At 41.1% G+C, this 22,888-nt stretch overlaps 1 long non-coding RNA gene across 1 annotated transcript; it reads right to left on the reverse strand.

Annotated features, from left to right (window-relative positions):
• Positions 1-50: 50 nt before the first annotated feature.
• LOC135933862 (uncharacterized) lies at positions 51-4,271 on the reverse strand. The gene is made up of 3 exons (XR_010573963.1): positions 4,108-4,271; positions 432-565; positions 51-149 (listed from the first exon to the last, which is right to left on the reverse strand). It is a non-coding gene; the product is annotated as an uncharacterized LOC135933862 (long non-coding RNA).
• Positions 4,272-22,888: the final 18,617 nt, after the last annotated feature.

The following is a 22,888-nucleotide window of genomic DNA, read 5'->3' on the forward strand; positions in this document are numbered from 1 at the left end:
AGTGATAAAATTGTCATTACTGGGTTTTTCTCTAGTCCTCCTCTGCCAGGTAACCTGTGTCAAGTCTTCCGTGGTGTCAGTGAGTTTGCAAGGTAAGATTGCTGTATCTCCTTGAAACACTGTCACGCTTCCACCAATTACCTGTAGAGCTGTAAAGTGAATGGAGTAGTATTAATGATGGGAACTGAAAAAGTTGAAACATCAGAGTGCCCAATAAGATTTACAGGATTAAACACTAAAGTATAACTTAACTTGTATGTGGTCTCCTGATTTTTTTTTAAAATTTGATATGAGGCATAACGCATTAATCATAGAACGTGGAAGAACACTTGATGGTATTTATGACATACTCAAACTCACATTGTACACATCATCTATCCATCCATCCATCCATCCATCCATCCATCCATCCATCTTCTTCCGCACTGTACCCTTTTCTGGCTGAAAACCATGGCCTCAGATTTGGAGGTGCTAATTCTCATTCCCACTGCTTCACACTCGGCTGCGAACCATTCAAGAGTGAGCTGGAGGCCATCACCCAATGAAGCCAACAGAACCACATCATCTGCGAAAAGCAGAGATAAGATTCTGAATAGTTAGTGAGTATTCACAGACAAACATGGAATAATACAGACACTGGCAGCAATCTCCTAGCAGCCAAAGCAAACACTTGTTTTCCATGCAATAACTTCTTTGTAATCAATTTCCCCCAGCAAGAGATCGCAACCTCCAGGAACTACTGCCACCTAGTCTGGGAATCCACATTTTTCATGTGCTCAGGGTTATTGAAATCCTGTGAGTATGTTGAAATAATCTATTTTGCTTAGGAAGTTTCTAAATGAGTAAGAGGATTTGGAAGTATCTGCATAAATACAGTGGTCCCTCGCTATAACATGGTTCACCTTTTGCAACCTCGCTGTTTCGCTGATTTTTTTTTTTTTTGTGCAATTTTGCATGCTTTTTTTTTTTTTTTTTACAGCGCATTGTGTTCTGCGTCTTGATTGTAAAACCATTGACAATCAATCTCATCCCGTGTCTCCTGTACAGTACAGAATGCATTTAGCTTGTGCATTTGCATAAATCTTCAATTGCTAGCAGTGTGACTCTGAAGCGCTGTACTGTATGTTTGTAAGTTTTCTCCCCAACAAACACAACAATGTTGATGAAATGTTTTGCACCCTCAAAGACAACCGCGGGTGTCTTTGGTTTCATTCTATAATACTGGACTTATTTTTCTACGAAGGTTTGAACTTTGAGAAAGTTTAAACAAGAGAGAAAAGTGTGAAAATGTTCATGCCTGTCTGAGAAAAGTGTATAAAGTGTGTAGTGAGGGGTTTTACAGCCTTATTATTGTAAAAAATAAAGCTGACTACTTTGCGGATTTCACCTATTGCGGGTTATTTTTAGAACGTAACTCCAGCGATAAACGAGGGACCACTGGATTTTGGACGCATTTTCTGTGGATCCCACTGAAAATGATGTTGCTTTGCCCTCACATCAGTACTTTAAAATGGCAGTGGGGCAAAGGGGACCTGGGCTCCTTCTGGATTGGTGTCTCTATGGAGTACCCATTTCTGGCACTGCGAGCTGTGAAACTCGTCCCATTCAATAATAATAATAATAATAATGCATTTTATTTGAGGGCGCCTTTCAAAAACCCAAGGTCACCTTACAAAAAACAAAATTAAATACACAATTCACAACTAAATATCTGTGTGAATCAGAATCAGGATTTACCATTTTGGCCACAACTAAGACCAAAGCCCAAAGCAGACTCAGAGCAACACTGGAAGCTAATCTGAGAGTGAGCCTTTCCCCCATTCTACCCAGACTGGATCTGATCGTGTCTCAGATGTAGGCTCAAGTGTCTCTTTAAAAGGTGAACATAAAACGGGAGTTGCAGCTTGCAAAAAATAAAAAAAAGGACTGTGACTGTTTTTTGTTGTTCATTTGTCTCAAATATAAAGAGTAACTTCTGGTTCTGCCAATGAAAAAAGGTTTACTGTTGAAGCAACTTTCAGATTCACTCACAGATTATGAGGCTATATTTTCATTTGCACTTTATAACAGTTTATTTATTTATTCATTTAATTAAAAAATATATTTTGAATGTATTTATTTGACCACTGCATAATTTATCCAATTTCTATTTTCCACCTCATCTCTTTTGCTGTAATAAAATTGAATAATTAATAATTTTTGTGTTATTAAGCCTGACTTGAGCCTTTCAATTTCTACTTGCAGTTGTAAATGAATCGTTTACCTATTTGGCATTTTATTTTATGTGCAGGTTCACGTACACATAATAAATAAATGTCTTTTTAATTATTATATTACATCATGTCATCATCATGTTTAGTTCACAATGTTTTAGCAGTTAAAATTAAGTAGATTTGATTTCGTTATTAAATATAAATCCAACCAAAAGCAACATCAATTTATTTAATACATTCTTAATATCTGAATGGGCCCCGGGCCACTTTGTAGTGGAAAAGTTGGCCCCGAGGTAAAAAAAGGTTAAGAACACCCTTTTTTGCCATGGATTTGCGAATCTGCCACTGAATAACTGCAGGAAAAATCACTTGCAGTCAGACAGCCAATTGAAAAGCTGATGACTATTTTAAAACTATTAAGCCATTAAACCATCTACGAATGTATTTACACTGAACAAAAATATAAATGCAACACTTTTGTTTTTTGCTCCAAGAACTGGGATGTTTGCATCTTCCAGGAATTGTGTACAGATCCTTGCAATATGGGGCCGTGCATTATCATGCTGTAACATGAGGTTATGGTCATGGACAAATGGCACAACAATGGTCCTCAGGATCTCAACATGGTATCTCTGTGCATGCAAAATGCCAACAATAAAATGCACTCGTGTTCATTGTGCATAACCCCACCGCCACCATGGGCCACTCAATCCACAACGTTGGTATCAGTAAACCGCTCACCCACACGACGCCACACAAGCTGTCTGTCATCTGCCCTGAACAGTAAAAACATCTGGCAACAGAACATCTCTTCAACGTGCCAGACGCCATCGGATGTGAGCATTTGCCCACTCAAGTTGGTTATGACAATGAACTGCAGTCAGGTCCAGATCCTGATGAGGACGACGAGCATGCAGATGAGCTTCGCTGAGACGGTTTCTGACAGTTTTTGCAGAAATTCTTTGGTTATGCAAACCGATTGTTGCTGCATAACCTGCTGGTCTCCACCTGGTCGACCATCCTGGAGGTGAACACGCTGGATGTGGAGGTCCTGGGCTTTTGTGGTTACATGTGGTCTGCGATTGTGAGGCCGGTTAGATGTACTGCCAAATTCTCTGAAACGCCTTTGAAGATGGCTTATGGCAGAGAAATGAACATTCATTTCACAGGCAACAGTTCTGGTAGACATTCCTGCAGTTACCATGCCAATTGCACGCTCCCTCAAATACTGCGACATCTGTAGCATTGTGCTGTGTGATCAAACTGCATATTTTAGAGTGGCCTTTTATTGTGGGCAGTCTAAGGCACACCTGTGCAATATTCATGCTGTCTAATCAGCACCTTGACATGCCACACCTGTGAGGTGGGATGGATTATCTTGGCAAAGGAGAAGTTCTCACTAACACAGATTTAGACAGATCTGTGAACAATATTTGATAGTAATGGGTCTTTTGTGTATGTGGAAAATGTTTCAGATCTTTAAGTTCAGCTCATGAAAAATAGGAGCAAAAACAAAAGTGTTGCGTTTATATTTTTGTTCAGTGTATATGCCAGATCTCTCTCTCTCTCTCTCACACACACACACACACACACACACACACACACACACACACACACACACATTCTGAATATACCTTTGTAGATTCGTGCACAGTGCTTGCACTCACACGTCTCTTCTTTTTACACCATTACATTATGTAAACTGGCAAACGCACAGGCAAACGCTCCAGATGTGCAAACGCGGACTGAGATTGACAGACACATGTACGCACATATTGTTTCTTCAAATATTGGCTCCATATTTCTTGGCGTTTGCCCTTTGATCTATGACTGTAGTTACATGAGCTGTGTTGTAGTGTAGCATGCGAGCATAAAGAAAAAACGTTCTACATACCGTCGCTGCTCAGCTGGAGCACAGACAGCAGCGCCAGGCAAAGTGCCACAAAGAAACGACGCATTTCAATTATTCCCGTAATAAATGCGCCTGAAAACATAAACAAGTCCACCCATTCGCTCTTCTTTCTCCTAGGAGCAGCGACCCGTGTACACCAAGGTTGAGTTCAGTTAACAAGTTAGCAACACATTTCTAAAGTGATGGAGGAGCGAAACAGCGTTACTCAGGGTTATTGGAGGTGGCTTCAGGGAAGAGGTTTGAAAAGAGGAGCTTCATGCGCGTTAAGCATGGAAGGTGGAGTCGGGAAGGAGCAGGTTTAAAAAGGATAAAAACATAAAGCTCCTTACTTAGTTTGAGAACCCAAGTAAAAGAAAAGTACTTGGGTTGCAAATACATGGTCCTTTACACGTTATTTCGTTTAGATCACTGTCTCTCAAGTTTTTGCTTGAGGATCATTCCTCTTTGATTGTACTTTTTGATCACGTTATATTTCGGTACAGTTTTGTTAAACACATGGTCATACAATGCATCTTTGTAGCTTCGTGCGCAGTGCTTGCACTCACACGGGTTATTGGACGTGGAGTCAGGGAAGAGGTTTAAAAAGAACACAAAAACACCAAGCTTCTTACTTAGTGTGAGAACCCAGGTAAAAAGAGAAGTGCTTGGGTTGCAAATACATGGTTCTTTACACTTTATTTCGTTTGGACAGACTTAAGAATTTTTCTTTCTTTTTTGCATCCCAGAGGTTTTTGCTTGAGGGTCATTCCTCTTTGATTTTACTTTTTGATCACTTTATATTTCGGTACAGTTTTGTTAAACACATGGTCATAAAAGCTTTATGATGGCTGTCAGTGGGATCAACATAAAGATTCACTTAAGAGTTAAAACAAACGGTTACTGTGAGTCAGTGAGGAAGATTTTCAACCACCTTAAAGCTACTGAAGAAAAAAAAAAACACAGGCTATGTTTGTTAAAGCATCCTCAAACACACAACTCGGTTAACAAGTGTTTAATTTGAACAAGAATACAAGAAACAGAAACTGATCGTTTGTCAAAAGGCAGTTACTTTGGGATTACACCTGTCCAGATCCAAAGTGTTGAAGTTCACTTGAAAAAACCACGAGAAGCATCCAAATACATTTTTACACAGTTCCTCATTTTTAGAGTCTTTAGGGTAACTGAGCAATTTTAAAAATAAGGATTGTGTTTAATATCAGGATGAAAATCATTTTCAGTCAGTTACTGGATGAAGTTTAGAACCAATTCTTGACTCAAGTCAGAAATCACCAAACGCTGTAGTGTATATCAGATATTTTGCCCTTTGAGAGAAGAACACATGATAACTTTTTGCATACATAATGTTGCTTGACGTAAAAGAGGTACAATTGTTTAAAAAATAGAATTTAGTAGTTAGTAGTCGATGTAACATATTTGTGTCATATTTTGATTGCCATTTGAATGGTATCAAAGTTTCGACATATTTAGAACTGTTAGTCATTTGAACTTTGACCAGCTCGTCCGGCTCGTCCGGCTCCACCCTCCTTGTTGCTTGTTTGGGATCCTTGAACCTTTTAGTTTTAATTACTTTGGATCACAGACTTGACAGCTTTGTTTCTACAACTTTCCCATTTAATCCATCAGTCCGCATCCATCAATTTTTGCTTGTGAATAATTCCTCTTTGGTTGCACGTTTTTACTGTACAGATTTTCCATTATTTTATTTGTTTTGTTTGGGGAGGGGTTCAAATTACAGTAAAACACAATCATATATTTGCTTCACCAAATCTACAAAGAGATCCAGCAATATCTGTGTGTGACTGAGCTGAGCCCGCCCAATCTCGTCAGATTTTTCATTTCATTCATTTTAATAAACATTTCCCATCACTCATCATCACTCATTCAGATAAAAATATACTGATCCAGACTAAATAAATAAAATAAAGAGACTACTGAATAGTGTGTAACACAAAGTCAGTAAAATTTCAGACCTTTCAATCTGTTAGGAAGTATGAACCATTGTTAATCCGCTTCACCTGCTTTGGTTAAAATAAAGGTGGCAACAGGTGCACCAGAGAGGAAACGCGACGACCCCCAACTAGACAATGGATTTACAAGCTTTACAGACCATTCCTCTCTCCTTATCCCTCCTGACTGAGTTTATTTTTGTAGTTTTCTTTTTCACTCATGTCCTTTTCTCTACTGGTAGCATGAGATGAATCATGCTCCTGGTGAGATGGTGGGTGGTGTCCTTTAAACTGCTACCAGAATGAGATCAGGGCATCAGTGAGTGTCGGGCAGTATGTGGTGCCATTTGGTGGTGTCAGGTAAATGACAATCAAGCTGCGGGTCTGTGAGCAGACCAAAAGAGGTACAATCTGATTGAGGTTTAAAAAAAAGGTTCTAGAGTCTGCAGTCTGTGTGTCATATTGCCATTATCATATTTATAAAGAATGCAATTACAGTATCTAGTATCTAGATAGTATGTAGTGTAGTATCTAGTTTTACAAACTGGGTAAAGAAGAACTGTTACTCAGGTGAACTTCGTCTTCAGCTGCTTCCTCTTTCCTGCTTTAACAAAATCTTTGCTCCGGTTTCTTGAACCATTTTGCAATGTTGACAACTAACATTCTTTTGAAAGATAATATACATTACAAATAACCAATTAAAACTAACAATGTTATCATATTTGCACTATATTATATATGGTATAACAAAAACTGTCACTACACTGGCTATTTAAGCTCACTGCATGCAGTGCTATTCCAGTGTGAACCAATTATGCTCAATTTACAGTGTGCATTCAAACCTTCCTCAAAGGTGCAAAAATGAATGGGATGAACTTGATATGACTATAAAAAGAAACTTTGACAGGCTAGGACAAGTAGTGGTCTTCTAACCTTTCATTTGGGAATTGCTGGAATACCTTCATAGGGAGGGTCATTCATTTTAAGAGGGAAAGTCTAGATTTTCAGGTTTTTATTTATTTTCTTTGATAGAAGTCCACAGAAAAGAAAACAGAATAACATCAGAATGACACAACACCAGAAAAAGGTCAAATACATAGAATAGATTACTCACACAGATGACTTGGACAGTATTTAAACACCATGCAATACCTTTCTCTAAAACTTTCAAAAACTCATGTAGTGACAAGATCTGAGGTAGAAAAACTTCAGATCTTGTGAGACAAATTTCATATTTGAAAAGAACTACAAGCTAAGACATACTACTTAGCTTCAAGCGGTTGAACTAGTCGTATTGCATTGAGAGGCGCATCACTCATCCGTTCATTAACAAAGAAAATCTAACAATTTCAAAAAAATTTGGACAAACTGCACAGCTAAATCCAAGCTGACCTCACGTGATGCCACATGCACATAGAGCAGACTGTGTTTACTTCCATATCTGTTAGATGCTTCACACTGATAGGTCAGAGATCCGACTCAGCAGTGTAGCTTTGCACCCTCTGACAGCAGACTGCAGCAAAATAAAAATATGAAATATGAAAATATGAAATCTACAGGAAAAATGTGATTTATGCCAAAATGCAAATTGATTTCAGTTGTTACATCTTACTGATCGTTGATAGTCTTTTTAACCTCTCACATGAATTTTGAAGTTTGAATTCTTAAACATCACCTAAACACCCGTGTAATGTTTAATTAGCACATTTTAGTTTAAAGTAAGGTTTTGTATGACTAGTTTGTGTTTAGAGCCCAGATAACTTTGTTTATTGCTATTATTACCAGGAAACTTCACATTTGTTTCTGTGTGATCTTATGTGTGAAGTCATATTAATCTGAAATGGCAGCATCTTTAAAAGTGATGGAAATCTAATTCAGGGGTATGTGGTAATTCAGTGTAATTGCATTTTCAGTCACATGTACAAGGAAAATGTATTACGATTACAACATTTTCTAGTTATTATAATCACTGAGAAACACAAAAAGAATCTGCTGAATATTTAATGAAGATGTTTTATAGAAAGCGATTTAGGCCTCCTCGAAAACTCGAAGGCTGGAATTTTATTAGAAACTGCTTGATTTATTAAATTTGTGTGATCCAGTGCATCAACAAGAATGCCACAGATCTTACACACCAAGTTTGATTGTCTTGATTCCCAGGTTTGACACATTCTTTATAAAACTAAAATAAATAAAGCATACTTTGCTCTTGTAGGGATAAATAAGCTGATTATAGGCAGTTAAAAGTCATGGTGTGGTGGACCACTAGAGGGCTCCACTCACACCCAGTGTTGAGGAAGTGTGTTCCTGTGTTTTGTGGCGCGAGATGTGCAGTTGATGTTAGAGAGGAATAAAAGAAGGAGTGAGAACTGAGAGCTCTGTGTCCTTAATGCTTACCTCCATAATGGCTGTATTGCTAAGAACAGGACTAGCTGGATTATATTCTATGCTCCAACTACTGACATAGCAACCACACCATGACTTGAATTTTCACAGGAGATTGGAAAAGAAGAATAAAAATTAAACAGCTCAAGTGGGTGGACGATTGGCCTTCTCAGAGAATTACCTTATTTGATTTATGATTCTAAACGCTGGGCTGAATAATTTTGTTTAACCTTGAAGACAGACAAGTAATGACTAAGGACAGCAATGCAAACTTTTTTTTATTGCTCTCCTCTTTTTTTTGCTACTTTCCCACATCCTTGTTCACCAAAGCAAGGTAAAACCAATTGGCCTCGGATGTGTATTGGACTGAGTCTGAAAGTGGAACGATGTGAACACTGACCTCCATCATTTAAACATTTCTTTAGTGACATCCAGATTTAGTCAGGGTTCATACTGGTGTCTCAGCTAATGTGAGAAATCATCACACAAAGGCAAAATCACAAATATATGGATCATAGAAATTCTGAGAAAGTAATCAAGCTTAAGTGTGAATTGATTGCTGCATTAATGTAAGTTTACTTAAAATAAACCTGCAAATAGTTCAGAGATTTTCAGAAACACAGGGAGGTGGAAAACTGTCACAGTCCCTGGGTGTTTTTGTGAGTTTTTGGCTCTTTATATTTTGAGTATAATTTATGATTTGGTTCAGTTTGAGTTTTTTTATTCTTTACTTTGCTGCTTCATGTTGATCCATATGATATTCCTTTGCATCTCTTAGTTCTTGTTAGTTTTAGTTCTTGAGGATTTTCTGGGACTTGTTTTCTTTCAGTTTTCTTTCAGTTCTCCCTGTACCCTCTCTGACCCTCTTTTAGTCTTATTTCTGTGTTTGTCTTAAATCTTTCAGTACCCCCATTCCAATTTAATATCTTTTCCTTGTTTAGTTGTGTTTTATTTTGTTTGCTTCCTTTGCCATTTTTTAAATCAGCTTCAGATGGGTTTTTTTGTTTTTACCCCAGGTGTTTCCACTCTCCCAAATTACCTCTGGTCTATTTATAGCTTGGGTCTCGCCTTCAGTTGGTGTCAGCAAATTGTTCAGTTAATCTGGTGTTTTGGCACCAGCAATAAACATTTTAATTGCAGTTAACAGTTTCGTCACTGTGTGCTATCACTGCTGTTGATGGCTACACATCAGAACTTTGTAACTTTAAACTGGAATCACTCAAACATCAAAGCTTACTAATGAAGGAGATGTGGAAATCTCTTCAGATTGTGAATTTAATTTGATTGATTGATATGTGATTCCTGGAGTAAAAAAGACAATATTTAATGATTTTTTTAAATCACCAAATTAATCTGCAACCATTCTTGTGGTTTCAGTAAGGTACAGCTTAACAACTTGCACTTATAAATTTATTCCTCCAGCATAGAATTGACATCACATGTATCTACATGAATTTAATAAACTGTTTGAAATGTGTTGAAAATTTGTTTCCTGCCAAGACAAAAAGAAAGGAATAAAATTGGGGAAACACAAAGTCATTACACAGTATTAAAAAAAATTACACCTTCCCACTGTCGAGCACAAGGGTCCAAGAGATATTTCAGGAATTTTGAAGCTGTTTTCTGGAGAAGTGATTGTTCAGTCACGACATAAGTTACCATGACAACTTACCCCAGCAAGTAGTGAACCAGAAAATCCAGTGTCAATCCCAAAGTTTTTTTTGCCTGTCCCGTTTGGTTCTTTTGCCATCAGAATTACTGTCTAAAGGCGAAGAAGATGCCCAACGGATTTACTTTACCAAATGGACCATCCCAGCCTTGCTGTAATGGTCTATTTGATTCACCTTTTATTGTTTATTTTCACTTGTTAAATACGGGACAGACTTGACTGGGGAAAAGAAAGGGGAGAAAGACAGGGAAAGAAAAACAGCGGGGAAGAGGGACAGGGATAAAGGGCAAAAATCAAAAACCAACAAAATAAGCAGACAAAAAATACATATATCAATCACCTGGATCACCTGTTGAGAAAGAAAAAAAAAAGAGAAAACAAGCAGAAGAAAAAAAGCAATATAATAAACAACATCACGATGATCTACGGGAATGTAATAGTAAATACTAAATATTAAACATTATTGTGCCGCACGTAAGATCGACAGCACATAGTGTGCTTTGAGGTAGGAGCCAAAAAGGGTGTAGTTTGTGTGTGTGAACACCCGTGTGTACACCTGTGAGCATGAGCGCGCTTGTATTTAAAAGGTTCCTTCATGTAATGATCTGCTAGAGGGTGTGGGGAGCCACAGCCCAGTCCTCCAGGGCATGAAGCAGGTATGGAGGAGATCAAAACTCCAGACATCCAGAGGCCCTCAGAACACAAGAGACCAAGGAAGCCCAACAGAGGGGCAGCCGCGCCACTATCCCAGAAAGAGCTGAGGAGAGCCCCAGATGAGGGGGTCACTCAGCAGCTGCGGAGCAGAAGCCAGGGGGGGTTGCAGTGACGTGCCCGTGAGCTCCACCGGCAGCCAGCTGTGCCAGAGTGACCGAGCCCCAGGCCGAGAGGTCGAGGGCACCCCACCCCCGAAGTGGCCCGAGCGAGCCCCAGGCCCCGATAAGCAGCCACCAAGGAGTGAGCCGGTGTGTGCCTGGACGCCCACCCCCGGGTCTAAGTACCCTTGCCCCCCCGGAGGGGGAAACTGCACCCAGACCCAGGTAGTGTTACCCTTTTCCCTGCGGTGGAGAGAAGCAGACTGCCCCGACTCGGCAGCAGCAGGGAGGCCCCACATTCCAGACCCCAGTCGGACGGCCAACTCCTCCTCCTAGCCCCCCCGCTCCAACAGGCTGCAGAGAATGGGGGTGTGTGAAGACTCCAAACCTCCCTCCCCCCGCTCATATGTAGTGTTGATGCATGTGTGTTCTAAGGTGCATTTAAAACCCAGGAGGGCATGGAGCTACCTGCGAGAGAGAGCAGCACGTAAGCGCATAGCCCCTCCTGATAGCCCTCAATGTCTACATATATTTAAAATTGAGAGGTGGGCAACGACGCCAGGGGTGAGGTTGTATACCCTGGTGGTCTTTTGGATACCGTGTAGCGTGCCCACCCCCAAGATCCTATATGTATGTGTAATGAGAGTGTGAGTAATGTGAATGTCTAAGTTGTGGGATAAAATTGAGGCACAGGCAGCCAGAAGGGGACAGAGGGGGGGGGGGACCCCAAAGTTACCCAGATAAGCCAAAATCAGGCATATAGGCATAGGTCTGTGGATTTAAAACAAGGTATTAACACACTGAAAAGCTTCCATGAGTATGCCTTGGTTGCTTTTGTTATTTTATTGTATTCATTTTTTTATATATTTTGAATCAATGATGAACTCCAGTAAGAAGCACTACTCCTCAAGAGACTGTGGAGGTTTATTAGTGGAAAACAATTTCAGTTCTCACCACAAATGTTTCTAGTAATCTGTACATTCTGCAGTTGTGGACTGTTGTAGAGCCCTTTGTGTGACTGGGGCTGGACGGCGTCAACGTGTTAACGAGCTAACCGGGCTAACGCCATGCAGCCCAGAGGGGCTGCACTGCCTAAAATCCTTTCATTCTCTCAAAAGTTGACAGTGCGCCTTTTGTATGAATTCTGATTGTGCTTGATGACCGCGAACCGATTTTATGTGGTACACGGCGCTCAGTAATCTGTCAAAAAATGTTTTAGTACGACTTTGGTAAGCTACGGAGCTGCACCGCTTGATGGATTGTCGGAGCATTACGGCTACCGAGGAGCCTTGCGTAGTAATACGTATTGTGCTTCAACGTAATATTACCGTATTGTGTGTGTATAAGGACCATAAATGGCACCTATTAAGAGACACGGTTACGAAGCGGATTTCAAACTCCAGGCTGTCAGTCACGCAGTAGAAGTTGGGAACAGAGCAGCTGTGAAATCTGTCTTTGTTATTATGCTCAGCGTCTGTTAGTTTACATTTTGACTGCACAATTGTGAGCTCTTTGTTATGCACAAAAACAACATGGTTTTCTTTTATTTATGGAGCATTATTAATTAATAAATGCTCATAATTTATTTTTGAGTAGTTTTTTCATGTACATCTATGCTGTATGTTAATAAAAGTGTCTGTGTGACATCTGGGACACAGCTTTGACTAAGAACTCTCTTTTTGTTCTTACATTATGGCTTTAAAAAAATATCGAGATATATATCTTATATCGCCATCCAGGTAAAAAATATCGAGATATGAATTTTGGGTCATATCGCCCAGCCCTATGCCCAGTGTTGGGGAGTAACGGAATACATGTACCGCCGTTGCGTATTTAAAATACAAAATATGAGTAACTGTATTCCGTTACAGTTACCGTTTAAAAAGGTAGTATTTAGAATACAGTTACTTTGTTAAAATAAATGGATTACACGGCGGTACTTTCCTGTTTCATATTGTGGCAGGTCAGGGGCGGATCTAGAGAAATTTTCTTAGGGTGGCATGAGGGTGGCAAAGAAATCAAATGGGGTGGCAAAATCAAAGCCTTTTTTTTCCCCCAAACACATATGCAGGTGGTTACATATGGTTAAAATGATTCAAATGCAGTAAGTATACACGTTTTTCATATAAATATAGTCTATAACTTTATTATTGTCTGTAGCCCACATAATTACACACTTTAGTTACATAAAACATGTGAGTTTTGATGTTATGTACTGTATAGCCTGTATAATAAATAAATATGTAGCCCAATAAGTATAAACTCCAGAAAGCTACACAACATGGAGCGGTTCATTTACAAACACAAGTCTAACTTGAGTTTCACACTGTTTTTTGTTAGAAAATAATCACATTGTTACAGCTTAAATTACACAAAATGTCAGAAATCTGCACTGTCATGAACAAAAATTTAAACCTAATTTTTCATGATTTGTTGGATTAACCCACTCAGGTCTGAAATACAACCGGCCATTTTTGACTCCTTTTGAGTTTACGTTTGTATTTCACCCTCAAATTGTTTAATTTTATTTTTTTCCCCTTGCCTTGTTTGGTATCATTCTTTTCAAACTGAATTTAGTTGTTTTTTTCACTGACATGCTGCATTAGTATTACTGATCTGAAATCACACAAAGAACTTGAAATCTTAGTAGTATTTTTTTACTGTAAAAAAAACCCCACAGACATGTTGAGTAAATATAAATTGTACATTTTGTAAACATATACAACTATTTGTCTAAAAATGCAGCCAATACACCTGCCGTTTTTTCATTTTGTACAACCATTTAAAAATATTAGTAAAACTAAAATGAGAGAACAATCAGGTTTCGCAATAAGATGCCCCACAAATGATGTGTGCCAGTAAAAAAAAAAAAGTTTGTCCGCCAAAAGACAGAGGAGAAGAGCACAGGGAGAAACCTGCAGGCCTGACAACAGGAGGTGTATCACTCCGCTGGTTCTCTACTTAGTGAGTGTTTACATTGCAAACGTGCCTTAGTGACATTCATTAGTGCCCTCACTGACACACAAAACAACGACTACACAACAGAACAACTACACAAGACAGCACAACACACTAAGTATACACTCCACACTAAACGTCACAAATCTCCCACATCTAAAAACTCGCTCTCTCTCTCACTCGCTCGCTCGCTCTGTCTCGCTGCCGTTGCCGTCACTCCCAAAACTTTCCCCTCTTCCTAAACAACCAAATCCTACGTGTTGACTTTTTTTTAAATTGGTCGACATGGTGCATTTTTCCACCGATAGGAAAGAGGTGGCTTTTTTTCCTTTCTTTACTGTTTTCGCACTGTACTTAGAAAACGCTTAAAACACACACAAAAACGTGACGACAGTATTTAGAAAAAAGCGTGGCTTATATATATTATCATAACTCTGGATTTACTGGCCTGTATTTAAAATTTAAAAACTTTGAAGTCCGAACTTTCAATGTGGGCTGAAATAGAGACTCAGCGTGGCTGCAGCTTGTTGCTATGTCAGCTGAACATAGTCATGTGATTTGGAGGTGCAGCGTGTCCGTGGACCACAGAGGGTTAATAACACTCACCTTTCTTCCATTTCCAGAGTGTAACAACCGACCACCTGTGTAAAATCCGTAATTCCCATGGTGTTGTTCAAAATGTGCTCTGGCACAATCATAAGCATTGCTTGCTACTGAAAACAAGAAAAAAGCCAGTCCTGCTATGGGCTGAACCATTTGTTAATGGTGGAGGGGGGGGGAACACTCTGCAAAATATTCAGTTTTAGCATTTATATTCACTGTTGACTGTAACTGCGCTCAGAGTGTTAATGCTATCTTATTTTAATAAACAACACTGTCATATGCAAGACTGGGGTAGCACTTGGGGTGGCAAGGGATCATTTTAGGGTGGCACTTGCCACCCCATGCCACCCTTCTAGATCCGCCCCTGTGGCAGGTCAGGACTGTTTGGGTTTTGTTTGACAGCTATGTTCTGTTGTTCCAGGCGGCAGCGTTACGGTTGCCATGGTTACAGGGCGACGCTCTCTCTCTCTCTGACTGTGTGTTTCCTGGGTGAGAGAGCGCATTTTTGTTGTTGTTGTTGTGCTAAGCTAATAGGCAGAATGCTACAGGCATAGCTCTAAAGAATGTAGCCTCCTGGGCAGTGTAGTCCGTGCTGCAGGGAGAATGGACTGCCATACACGTTATGTGTCTATGAGCGAGGGAGGGAGAAAAAGGAAAAGTACGAGCTGTCACCGAGCAAAAACGGGAGCTGGAAGCATGTAAATATAATAATAACCACTGCAGCCAAGAAGAGTGCCTGACGAGCCCAGCTGTAAGTACGCTATTAAGACTCGACTGTACACTGTGTTCGTGTTTTCCTCCAAAAACAATAAGTTCCATTGGAGCAGCCTTTCAACACCTCTCTCTGTCTCTCGCATGCAAAGTTGACCCAGACAACAAAGTAAAGCTATTTTTCGGCTACGAGCCCGACACGGAACCAGACGTATTAGCCAGAGGTCCCTTTACTACGGTTCAGATCCGCGGACCTTCAGCAACAGTAATAAATCACAGCAATAGTACATTCACGTAGTTGTAAAAAGCATGATAATATATTAAGTAATCCAAAGTATTCAGAATACGTTACTGTCATTGAGTAACGTAACGGAATACGTTACAGAATACATTTTGGGGCATGTATTCTGTAATCTGTAATGGAATACATTTTAAAAGTAACCTTCCCAACACTGCCTATGCCCAACCCCTCTGCACTTAAAACAAATCTGCTGACCATCATGTGTAAATGCAGGCTGTGGTTTAACTCCTGGCTTGGGGTCTGAGGGAGTCTGTGGGGCATGTCTACACAGTTCCCCTACAGCAGTTGATAGCGCAGTCAGTGCTTTTCCTAATTCTGCTAACTGCTCTCCTTGGTGGGCAACAGCCCATTGCACTTCATCTAACACTGAAGGGGGATTGTTGTTTGGAGCTTTTTTAGTTACTGAGCATTGGGCCTCTAAGGCTTCTGATTTAACCATGTGGCTTCTCAACCCTTTCGTGGAATGAGATCGGTAATCCTCCATTTCCCAAAGGAGAGCTTCATCCCTCACCTCTAGCAAACTAGAGTGTGGTCTCTCCCTGACCGTTTTCCTTAGTTCACGCCTCAAAGTGGGATTCTTTAACCCTTCAATAAACTGATCCCTTAGGGCAGTGTTCTCATCAGATATTGCATTTGTGGACTGTTTTACTACAGAGCTCAGTATCTGAGAAAGTGCATGGGAATAATCACGGAGATCTTCTCCATCTGCCTGCTTACGGTTGTAAAAAGACTGCAGGAGCTGTGTGAGACTACGCCTCTCACCAAAAGCATTTCTTAGATAGGCGAATAAATCACTTGGCCCAACTGATTGACCCCTCATACATAACCTCACTTCCTCAAGTGCTGGCCCACGCAACAATGAAAGTATAAAATCACACTGTTCCTCGGTGCTCTGTTCTCTGGACCTTGTCACTCTTTCAACCTCTTCAATAAATTCTTCAACATACCTCCCGTCCTTTCCCCATTCCCCCGTAAAGACTTGGACCTGGCGTTCACGTGGAACACAAATGTATGAACGGGTGAGGCCATGACTAGTGCTGTCCCTTTGAGCCCTTCTTTCATCTGTTAATCTGATAAGGTCATCCCTCAATCTCGTCAGCTCCTGAAGCTCACTTTGTATCTCATCATCTGGAGCCCTACTTGGACCTGCCGGCTCTATTGGGCCCTGACTGGATAAATCCCCACCACTGGCGTTATTCCCAGCATCTGGAGCACTTAACATGGCGCTTCTAATTCAGTCCACAGTCTAGTCCAAGCTTAAGTATAGTTTAGCTATAATAAGGATACTATGGGAAAAGTCCAGTTCAAGGAACAAGACAAATCTTATTTGCTGCTATCAGATTGCCAGGTCCAGATGGGTTCTGTTCCAAGCGCCTGTAGTCTTCACCACTGTCGTATTTTTTGTGTTTTTAATAAAAAGGAAATAACATGCCACTGTACCGCCAGTTGTAAGTTAATGAACTAAAACTCTCCTTCTGCTGCACACCCCACTCCTGGTACCAAAATTGTGTAGCCTGGGAAATGGTTAGCCACACAGGACACACTTACTGGGGTTCTTAATGTGCAGTTTTTATTGTCAGTGACGACTGAATAAACAGAAATGTCCTTTGACCTTTACTTTTGTCATACAGCGGCCATATGGACTTGTACTGAACATCGACAGCATGAGAGGTAACGTGGCAAAGTAACAGAATAAACGATTAAACAAAGATGCGCCAGTACAATACGAGGAATAAATTAAATGAAATAAAATACAACACACAAAAATACGGCAGTGGCCTCTGTCTGTGCAGAACAAAATACAAAGAGCTAAATCACACAAGGCTCCTTTAAAAAATGTGGAAGTGTTACATACATTTTTTATAAACACTTACATTCCACAGCAATATCAGCTCACTTGGAATACTGGAGCACACAGATGATCTCGCAACTTATCCCTTGCATGCAGAAAATGGCTGCTCCACACTGCACATACAGGTCCTTTGCATCATACATTTCAGAAATACATCATCTTGTTAAAATACTGACGTTTTACCACTGCACTACAATTATACCAATATGTTTCAACAAGTTATGTGCATGTTTAACAATTCCTTACCAACAATTTAACTCCTTCACAACATTCCCGTTCCACATCCACAACAAAAAAGTAAACAGGAAGTCCCAAGATGCATTTCTTGTTAAGTTTTTTTTTGGGAAAACTGCAGTTAACCCTTGAGCACTCTCTATTAATCTGCCTAAACTGTACTTTAAGCACTTTAAGTGCTCCAGGACAGTTGAAAAGCCCTACATACAGTAAAAATCAGTCCACTTATCATTTATTAACAAGGCTGTGGCTTGGCCTCCCCAGAGCCTGGACCCTAACATTGCTGAAGCAATGTGGGATCATTTTGACATAGCAAAACAAACAAATAAAAAAAATGATGTTGAAGAACTATTCCTGAAGACTGATATTTTCCAGTTGTGACAGCACAAGGTGGGGGAGAAGGGAGATGGAAAAGAGCAAAGAACCAGTAATGTCACACACATGCACCAAAATGGCAGCGTGGCAAATGGGAAACATAAAGCTCTCATAATTAGATGCAAACCCGACAATGCCACCCTGGGAATTTCAACCAAATTATGCTAATTACCAAGAAGGCACTTAGATCTTTTAAACTTAGGACAGAGACGTGGTTCAAGAAAAAAAACAAACAAACAACAATTTATTGACAGCTAGTTAAAACATCACATAAAAACAAGAACTAATGAATCAGTTGCACATGTATTCTAAAACTCAGAGCTGTGGCTTACCAGTGGGTGTGTGGGACGCCAGATGAGGACAGGTCAAAAAAAAGGAAAAAAAAAAAAAAAGAAATAACCAATGCACACACACTCACACTATGACTGTATCCCAACTCAGGGTCTGCAGCCTTAAAGGCTGCATTTTCAGGCCGATTACGTCACAGCGCTGCGACGAAGGCTGTCCCAATTCAAAGGCTGCTCTAAATGCGGCCCTCAAATGCGTCCTTCATTTCCCTGAATTTGAAGGATGGGTCGGTGTATCCTTCATGGCCCAACATATTCCAGACTTCATAGCGCGGCGGTGGGTGTGGATAATTTTGCAGAAAAAAACGGCAAACGGCTGAAGCGGAGCGGCCTTAGAGTAAACTTTTAAAAGTAAGTAGTGAATATTATGTGATTTAATTATGTGCGAATGTTTAATAATGAAGAACATTAAAACATTACTGTTGGCCACATTTCGGCAAAGTTATGTGACATTAGTGATGTTCGTACTTGCAGCGTTAACTTGGTTTTAAAGCCTTTATTTTAAAATATACACCATTCAATAGTCGACCTTAATCTTGCAGAGAATGTGATGATTTTATGGATAATTAAAGTCAGTCATATATCCACGAACACAACAAGCTGAAAGTCAGTGAATGCTGCTTGGTTTGCAGTCCTGAATATCACGGCACAAGCAGGATTCACTGCACTGTTAATGTTAGCTATGTTATATTGCTGCCTCTGTTCGGTGGTGTCGAGCCAAACGGACTTTAACGTGTGTTTGAACGAGCTGACGGTTCACTCGTTAAGCTGAAAGAAAGATGCTTTAATCACAGGAGTCACACATGTGTCCACTGTACCATCTGGGAACTCTTCTTGTTTAGCTCTCGTAATAACACAAACCCTAAATCCTCCTTCTCTTGTGCTGTTTTGTAGCAGTGTATACACCTGAGACTGTCACCTGTCTGTCTGTCCTGCACTCTCTCTCTGTTTCTTTCTCTCTGATTGTGGAATAAAAGTATGAACATGTATTTATAAGTTACACTTGTGTTTGAATCCTGCAGCTTATCACACATTTGATTTCCATGTGTGACAACTGCAAGTGTCCAGAGTGAGGACAGACTGAGGGACCCACTGCTGCACATCATCTGTGAGGCCTTGCACCCCTGATGATCCACCAGGACTAACTCAGCAGTGTGTGAGGAAGAGGAGGAGGAAGAATCAGCAGCAGCTGACAGATGGAGAGAATAGACAGATTGTTCCCTGTTTGTGAAGGACTGCTAGAAAAGTTTAAAATAATTGTCTGTCCTGAATCAGTCTTATTAGGTAATGTTCAAATAATTTTATCATTCCAGTGTTTTCAGTGTGGGAGAAAGTACTCAGGGCCTTCAAGGTAAACACTATGAAAGGCAGCAACAAGTTTAATATTCAGAAACCTAAAGTATGTATCAGCAGCAGAATGGACCTAAAAATAAATGTTTGTTTCAGTTCTATGAAGCTTTGAGTATTTTGGATTAGTAGTACTGCTGTGTTTGTTGCATCACATTGCTGTAATTGTTTATATGCTTTATATATTCGGAGGTAAGTTGATCTATAGTGTTACATCATATTCTATAAGGATGTTATGTGTTTGTCTACTTTCTGCCCAGTTTGATCCATTTAGCAGAAGTCAGCCTGTTTAAGGCTCTGATATCTATTCTGTATGACCAGGGCTGGACTGGGACAAAAAATTGGCCCGGGCATTTTGACTAGAGACCGGCCCACCAGGTATTATAGGGAAAGCCATAAAGCCTTTGAATGAAAACAAACGTTGTGACAGTGATGTACACTGTCTTGTTGGTATATGTATGATTTCTATACATTTTACGTCATACTAAAAACTTTGGTTGTAAGATTCAGATAATTATTTAAGATAGATAAGATAAGATATAATTTTATTAATCCCTCGGGTGGGTTCCTCTGGGAAATTCGGTTTCCAAATAGCACAGCACCAACAGAAGTTCCAGAATGTGAACAGAATACCCTATATACACATATATAAATACAGAGACATATATAAATAAAGAGTATACAAAGGGATAAATAGAATAAATAGGACGTATAATAAGAATACGAATAAGAATACAAGGGAATTGCACATTTCAAGTATTGAAGTCTATTGCACCGTTGGTTATTAACAAAAAGTATTGCACAGTGAAGAGGCACTACAGCTTAGTTGTTCCCCCCTCCTTTGTCATCCTGTTTCCCCTCCCTCTCCCCTCCAGAGAGGAGTTAAACAGTCTGATGGCGTGTGGGACAAAGGACTTTTTAAGTCTGCTGGTTCTTGTCTTTGGGAGAAGCAACCTGTCACTGAACAGACTCCTCTGGTTGTTTATGGCCGTGTGCAGAGGATGCCCAGCATCCATAATGTCCATAATGTCCAGCAGTTTTTTTAGTGTCCTTTTCTCTGCCACTATCACCAGAGTGTCCAGCTTCATGCCGACCACAGAGCCAGCCTTCCTGATCAGTTTTTCCAGCTTGGATGAGTCCTTCTTTGCTGTGCTGCTCCCCCAGCACACCACAGCATAGAAAAGTACTCCAGCAACCACCGACTGGTAAAACATCCTCAGGAGCTTCCTGCAGATGTTAAAAGACCTCAGCCAAGTACAGTTGGCTTTGGGCTTTTTTATACAGGTGCTCTGTTTTGCATGACCAGTCCAGCTTGTTGTCCACCCACAGCCCGAGGTACTTGTACTTGTTGACCACCTCCACCTCCTCTCCCTCTATCTGAACTGGCAGTGGACCTGCTCTGGACCTCCCGAAGTCCACAACCAGTTCCTTGGTCTTTGAGGTGTTGAGTTGCAGGTGGTTTGTGTGACTCCATGTGACGAAGTTCCTCACCAGACTTCTGTACTCCTCTTCCTGATCATCCCAGATACACCCCATGATGGCTGTGTTTTCTGCAAACTTCTGAATATGGCATAATTCAGAGTTGTAGCAGAAGTCAGAGGTGTACAGGGTGAAGAGAAGAGGGGACAGCACAGTTCCCTGTGGTGCTCCTGTGCTGCTGACCACAGTGTCCGACGTGATGTCCTTCAGCCTGACGTACTGTTGTCTGTCAGTGAGGTAGTCGGAGATCCAAGCAACCAGGCAGGGGTCCACCTGCATCCTGTTTAGTTTTTCCTGAAGCAGACAGGGCCGGATAGTATTAAAGGCACTGGAAAAGTCAAGAAACAGGATCCTGACCGTGCCTTTTCCCCTGTCCAGGTGTGAGTGGGCTCTATGTAGGAGGTACAGGATGCATCCTCCACTCCGACATCCGCCTTGTATGCGAACTGTAGTGGGTCCTGAGCATGCTGTACCTGTGGTCGGAGGAGGTTGAGGAAGAGCCGCTGTAGAGTCTTCATAAGATGTGACGTCAGTGCCACCGGTCGGAAGTCATTCAGCTCATTGGGCTGGTTCCTTTTGGGGACCGGGACGATGCATGATGTCTTCCATAGGGCGGGCACTCTCCCCAGTCGCAGACTGAGATTGAAGACTCGTTGTAGCGGCTCCCCAAGTTCAGCAGCACACGCCTTTAGCATCCTCAGACACACCTTGTCTGGGCCTGCTGCCTTCCTGGAGCGAAGCTTCCTCAGTTGTCTCCTCACCTGATCCACTGTGACACTGGGAGATGATTGGAAGGAGGGGAGGGTGTCCTGTTATTGAGAGAGGGATTGGAGGAGGGGGGTGTCATAGTGTCAGGAAGGGGGGGAAGTGAGGGAGGTAGGGGAGTGGGGAGAGGGCTCTGTAGTAAAGGTAAGGGGGGGGGGGGGGTTGTGGGCTGGTCAAACCTGTTGAAGAAGTAGTTGAGTTCGTTTGCCTTCTCCACATCTCTCACATTGGCATACAGTAGGTCAATTGTCCTGTTGCTCCGTGTGGGACAATTCACAAACTGGTGAAAAGCAGCCAGAGTAGAATCCAGTGTGGCATGATTAAAGTCTCCAGATATAATAATGAAAGCCTCGGGGGTGTTATGTCTGCAGTCTTGCTGTAACTGTGTGTATTTCCTCACAGGCAGCTGCTGCGTCGGCACTCGGAGGGATGTAAACACACACACACAGATCACATGACTGAACTCTCGAGGTAGATAGTATGGCCGCAAGCTAACGGTTAGCAGCTCCAGGTCCGGACGGCATACCGATACTTTAACGGAGACGTGTCCAGGGTTACAGTATCTGTTGTTAATGTAGACAATGAGTCCCCCACCTCTGCTTTTTCCGCTGGCCTGTGTGTCCCTATCAGCTCTCACGGATGTGAAACCGCATAGGTCTACGTTAGCCTGCGGCATTAGCTCGGTTAGCCACGTCTCCGTGAAGATAAACAAATAGGGTTGCCAACTGTCCCTTAAAAAACGGAATCGTCCCGTATTTAGAAACAAAAGTACACGTCCCGTATTGAGCTGAAAAGGGACGCACTTTGTCCCGTAATACAGTGAGAATCAAAAGTAGTCTATAAATGTTAATGGAATTAACATAATTCCCAGCCCCTCTCCTGCTTTGTGACCAATGAGCTGACAGCACACTTATGACAGTATGACAATTCAGATTACCGCTTATCTCATTGGTCGAGGAAAGGTCGCTTGCGGAGAAAA

The sequence above is a fragment of the Pelmatolapia mariae genome, linkage group LG16_19 (genome assembly GCF_036321145.2).
Source record: "Pelmatolapia mariae isolate MD_Pm_ZW linkage group LG16_19, Pm_UMD_F_2, whole genome shotgun sequence".
Lineage (NCBI taxonomy): Eukaryota > Metazoa > Chordata > Actinopteri > Cichliformes > Cichlidae > Pelmatolapia > Pelmatolapia mariae.